General features: G+C 42.7%; 1 non-coding gene across 1 annotated transcript; it reads left to right on the top strand.

Moving 5' to 3' along the window:
- The first annotated feature begins 2,164 nt into the window (after window positions 1–2,164).
- Window positions 2,165–2,271, top strand: LOC136462062 (small nucleolar RNA R71). The gene has a single exon (XR_010760585.1). It is a non-coding gene; the product is annotated as a small nucleolar RNA R71 (small nucleolar RNA).
- Window positions 2,272–6,000: the final 3,729 nt, after the last annotated feature.

Here is a 6,000-nt window from a genome sequence, read left to right on the forward strand (position 1 = left end):
TGGCATAGAGCAGTTGCATTTTAGCATGATAAACAAAGCGTATATCTTGTCTAGCAAATAAAGTCATGGCAATCCATCGATGCATGAACCTCAAGGTAGGATGGTGAATATTCATATTTTGAGGTTGAAACTTGCCAACTACGTTTTGACCCAAAATTACTCTAAAAAATTCATGGCGATTAAAAGCTTTGAGAGCATGATCTAAGTCAACTGAGCATTTTGTACTGAAACCTAGGTGAGAACTAAGATTTCTCCATGTGAGATAATATTCTTGTTCAAAAAGAAAGAAAGTAATCCCATTCTCAACTTCTTTTAAAGAGCATAAAAACTGGATTGTCAAGAGGCGAGAACCTTGCTCGTCAACGGAAGCAATGTTCTCCCATCTAATGGCTTTCTAGATGGTGGCAAATTCGGTGTCCATACCTATCTTTTTGAGGAGGTCGGGGTGGTATGCTGGTGTGTGGATGAACTTGTGATTCTTGATGAGGTTGTAAGCCTGCATCTCCCGTTCTCCTTCCAAATCAAGGTGGGGATCATTGTCACCTTCCTCCATCGGTTGTTCTTGCTCTTGCTCTTCTTCCGTTGGCACATGTTTCTTCATCTTCATGCATTGGGCTCTCCTCGGGCTCAATGTAGCGCGTGCTTGAAGTTCCATGGGAGTGACTTGAGCTCATCCATGTGACCTCCTTGAGTGCACTGGCTAGCTTCCTTCTGAACCTATTCATGGTGGAAACAAGAACAACACGAACAAACAAAATATTTCTCAAACGTGGAGAATTTAGCACAAAAAAATCTTTGCACCCGAGAACTTTCTTGACATGCTTGAGCTAAGAATTTCTCAAAGGTTTCTTGCACTAGAACTTTGTTGGAAAATGCTTGAAACAAATTTGGGAGCAAGTGAGTGAGTGAGAGTGAAAAAATGGAGAGAGTGAGGGTGAAGAGGGCTTCAACCCTGGCTCTGCCATTTATAGTTGGCCGAGCACCGACCTAGGGGGAATGGCCTTAACGGCTAGGAGCCATTAGAGGCGGCAAAGCACGCGTGGCACTAGGCATGGTGCTTGGTGGGCCCGCCACTACTCCCCCTTGGTAGGTAGTGGCCAATGGCCATTTCAAACTCATGATCGTCGGGGATTGGCTCTGATTCCCAACGGTCTGCTCGAAATTGATTTTCCACCAAAATTTTATTAAATTTTTAATTTTTATAATTATTCAAAAATGATAACTAGTAAAACAAAATTATTCTTATTCAGAAAATGATTTTTATTTTATTTTTCTTAAGATTTTATTTCAAAGTAAAATTTTAAATTTTGAATTTTAAATTGTTTTTTTGAAATTTTGAATTTTTAAAAGATAACTACCGATTTACCTTTGGCAAGGGCTCAACATTTATAGTCCATTAGGCATGACCTCTCCTCCTTCATTAGTCTATAGCTGCATGAACAAACTCGAGGGAATTATCGGGTTACTCTAGGATTTTCCCCATGTTTTTGACAGGAATAGCAGCAGCTATTTGTGCTATTTGTGTCTCAATCATTTTATTAAAACTTAGTTGGTTTTTAGCAGAGGCAGGATAAACTTTTAAGTTTAGAATTTATATTTTCAATCATTTTATCATTAAACATTAATTTTTTTGTGATATTTTCATTGATTTTAGCCTAGCCTAAGACCAGGTCTTTCAAGGAAGGTTGATTCGAATTGAAATTTGAGTTGAAATTCGAATTGCCTCCTTATGGGCGGGATTGATTATTCCACCCATTATTGTTCTGTTGTTGGAACCCGTTGTTGATACATGATGCTTCTTCATAGGTCTTGGAGCAGTCGTTCCCCAAGTGTCCAACTTCTTCATAGATTTCACATGTCATATGTTAGTCCATGGCCTAGACGATGCTTTTCATTGTTTCTTTGTTAGCAACACGTTTGTCCATTCTTTTCAACAACAAATCCATTTTTGCGGCAAGCATATCTGTCCTCCTTCATAGTATGTATGCCTTTTTGTTGTTTTGTTTCTTCCCTCAGCTTTGATTGGACACCATTTTATCAATGAGAGTCGTAGCTTCATTGATGGTGAGGGAAAGAAACGCTGCCTCCAGCAGTGGCATCAATGTGCCCCATCGACTTGGGCTTCAGCCCATCATAGAAGTTTTGAAGCATGAGTCAACACTCTATCCAGTGGTGCGAGCATGCTTGGATGTAATCCTGTAGCCTCTCCCACACCTCGGGGATAGATTACATGGAATTCTGCTAGAAGTTTGAAATTTTCCCCCTCAGGGTATTGGTTTTGCCCATTGGGAAAATTTCATGAGGAACACCATGGAACATTTGTCCCACATGTTGACAGCTTCCTTCTCCTTGTAAAACCACTATTTTGCCTTCCCCGCAAGGGAGAAGAGAAATAGATGGAGCCTGATGCTTGCTGGTGCGACGTCTTTTATGACGATGGTGTTGCACAAGCTCAAGGAGGTGTTGCAAGTGTGCACTTGCATCCTCACTTGGCAAACCACAAAACTGGTTTGCCTGCACCATCGTGATCAGGCCAGTCTAGAGCTCGAAGTTTTCGGTGCCTGTGTTGACAATGGGCCCAATAAGCATGTTGGCAATAGCAGGGGTGGAGTAGGAGCGAAGTGATTTGGCCATAGCCATAGTAGCGGATGGTGCGGGGGTGACTGGTTCAACTATCGGCTGGAGTAGTGGAGGAAGAAGCGGTAGGGGACTTATTCTTCCTTAGGAGCGCCTCTAGATTATTGGTGTAATTTTCTAGCAAGACGAAAACCGGTCATACACTATCCTGTTTTCATCCACAATAGGAAGAAAGCAAGCAGAGTTAGCCTACATAAACTATGGCTACCATTACATGCATGTGATCATGATCATGTCCTACTTAGATTCTTTTAAACCATGTCTTCCCCTGGCAACAGGCGCTAGAAATGCTTGTTGGCATTTCTTAGTGCAATCACCAAGTATGGAGATGGAGTCCATTCCTGGCAATGGCACTAGAAATGCCTATTGGTATTTCTTAGCACCATCACTAAGATTTGGATAAATCTTAGCAACACCGCCAAGGAACACCAACATGATAATTCTTAATGATTATAGAAAATATCCGCAAGCACACAGATCTATTGTTGTAGCATTTCACCTAGAAGTATTTAGGGTATCATTATTTGTATTTTCCCAAAGGAAGGCAAGGTGTAAGAGTCTAGCATGGATATGAACAAGATTACTATGCTTGCATAGTGAACCAAAGTTTATGACAGGGGTAAAAATGGTATTTTCATGATAGTGGACACACATCTAGGCCAACCTCAAGGATAAAAGGAAAACAAAGAATAAAAGAATATTCCTAAGTGGAGCAGGCCTGTTCTAATATAGATGTGCGAAGAACAGTTGATGATAATACAATTTACATGGTTAGAGCTAGAACTAAGTGCAAGATGGACAGGGAGATCTTTGGGCACTGGTCTGCCAGCAAGCTAGGGAGACTTTAATACTCCTACACAATACCCGAATGTGGGGGAGTACAAACGACAAATAGGGCTATCACCACCTGCCGCCTACACCTCAACCGTGGATTACCATCATATTAGAAGGCTCCCATGCACCCGGGCACCATGCTCGTGTACAAGGAAACTACCCACATCCCCCTGGGACTCTGAGCCTATGGATCGACAAGCATAGGACATGGGCAAACCCGAAGGAATGATGAACCGCCACCTCAACTTAGCTCTACTTCTAATCATACAAGTTATATGAATAATTAAGCATAAAGTTCTACATGTTAAGCTCATAGCATAGAAACTATATTCTAGTTCATATGTCATGATTATAACATGAAAACTATACTTCTAGTTCTATAGCATAACTATATTGAAGATATGAGAGCAAGACTTTGGAAGAATTCTTCATAGTATTCATACGAAGATATTTCTCTTTCTTCCAAGGACCCAAGCCCTCCTTGATAGCTTTGCTAGGTCCAAATACTATTAAAAGGTAAAAGAGAACAAGAGTGTGGTAGTGAAGTAGATCCCAAATGAGGTGTGTGTGAATGGTAAGCTCCACCCATCTATTTATACAAGTGTGAGGTCGATTTGGCGTAGATAAATTAGGAAACTAGCCTAAACTGACTATGCATGCCACCATGCAACCCTATGGAGGATGGGCCTAGGAGGCAATGGTGGGGGTGAGGGCATACCCCTAGTGTGGCCACACCTAAGGCTAGCCCCCTCACCACCAACTTCATGCTGTGGGCTGTCGGCTAGGCCCAGATCATCCCTATGTCAGTGCTTGGCCCAAATTTGTAAGTTTGCTTGGGATTTTGCTTGCTTGTGCTTTTGTAAAGTCTACTTTACACTTTCTGGTTTGCGCACTTTTGATCATATTCCCATGTATTTCATGAATCAGTCTTGCAAAACACTAGGTCTCCAATACATGTGGAAGTATCTCAATAGTAAAAGGATATGTGTCAAAAGTTTGTTTATTTCTCCCATCTTGGATATGAATTGGTGGTCGGATATGGTCAGTTAAGGATCGCCAACAGGACATTCAATACTCACCTTGAAGATGCACCCAGACTTAGTGCAGTTAAGATGCTGTGATCTAGGGAGCACGATGAGGTATACGACGGTTCCTAGCGTAACAAGTGGTGGGGACTGGTGTTGGAATTTGGGACAACATTCAACACTCACGCACTGCTTTCCTGAGTTTTGGGCTTCCTATTGTCAGATATATGGGCCCGAGGTACCCTCACTGACCATATATCTAGCCCATCAATGGAGGATGACTAGAGGAGGAAGCCCACGAGGACTAGGCGTAACTACCAACTTGGAGATCACGACGTATCAAGGATATCTACCACCATCATAGCTATGGTAGGATAGAATTGATTTGTTGTAACAAACTCAAAATCCAATCTATAGCACCGCTTGCCCTCAATATAACCCTACCCCTCAACCTATATAAAGAGGGGTAAGGACTCTGTGATTATCATGTCCACCATGACACCATCGCCTCATTCCAATCTACCTCATAGTTAGGCGCAATAGCCCCTATAACCGAGCATATGAATACAAGAAGTAGCAACTCGACGTACTGTTTTACTCTCTTCCCAGGGGCCCAAACTAGTATAAATCTCTAAGTCTTGTGTACAACCATCTGGATTAATCTATGTGATCACGTTGCTAGGCATTGCCGGAGCTAAATAATCCTGACAGTTGGCGCACCAGGTAGGAGCCTTTCACATTTAGATTAATCTATCATGTTTCAGATGGGAATCATCATCAACATCGATGATGCCATGAAAAGGATGTAGTTAGGCTAGAAGATCACCTTTGGTAGCCTCAACTTCATCGTTGAGCAGTTCAGGGACTTGCATCTGCAAGAACCTGAACTTTCCATGGAGGAGGAGGAGTAGCCTCCCCCAATCTGCGTGTTCTTCACCGGATTGGAGGAAGTTGTGAATCTTGGGACTTACGCTCTTGCCCAACATCTCAACCGCTATGGATGTGACATCTTCACCAAGCTTGGTTGAGAGAGTGATCTCGAGGTCGCCCTTTGAATCTAGGTAGAACCAAACTAGACCCCCTAATTAGAGCTACAATTGCCACCCGATTACTTCCTTCCTAGCTTTCTGGCCGGGTCAAGGAAAGCGGCGGCAACCTACTCTAGCTAGCTTTAATAAGCCCTAGCAAAACCTACCAAAAGATTGGGAACATGCAAGGGATGATGAGCTAATCCTAGATCTCAGTCTTGATGAGTATGATCAATTCCTCCTCGACAACCCAAAGCTAGAGGAGGGACTACCCGAAGAGGGAGGCACGAAGTCCAAAGAGCAACCTGAGTGTTATATGAATCTACAAGACCCCGAGCCACCTCAAGAAGCTCATGCTTAAAAGCACCACAATGCCATCGAGACACGCTACCATCTTAGATGCTTCATATGAGACCAGCGATGAAGCAGCGCCTACGTCTCCTTTGTCATAACGATGATATCGAAGCTGGAGAACA

The sequence above is a fragment of the Miscanthus floridulus genome, chromosome 6 (assembly GCF_019320115.1).
Source record: "Miscanthus floridulus cultivar M001 chromosome 6, ASM1932011v1, whole genome shotgun sequence".
Lineage (NCBI taxonomy): Eukaryota > Viridiplantae > Streptophyta > Magnoliopsida > Poales > Poaceae > Miscanthus > Miscanthus floridulus.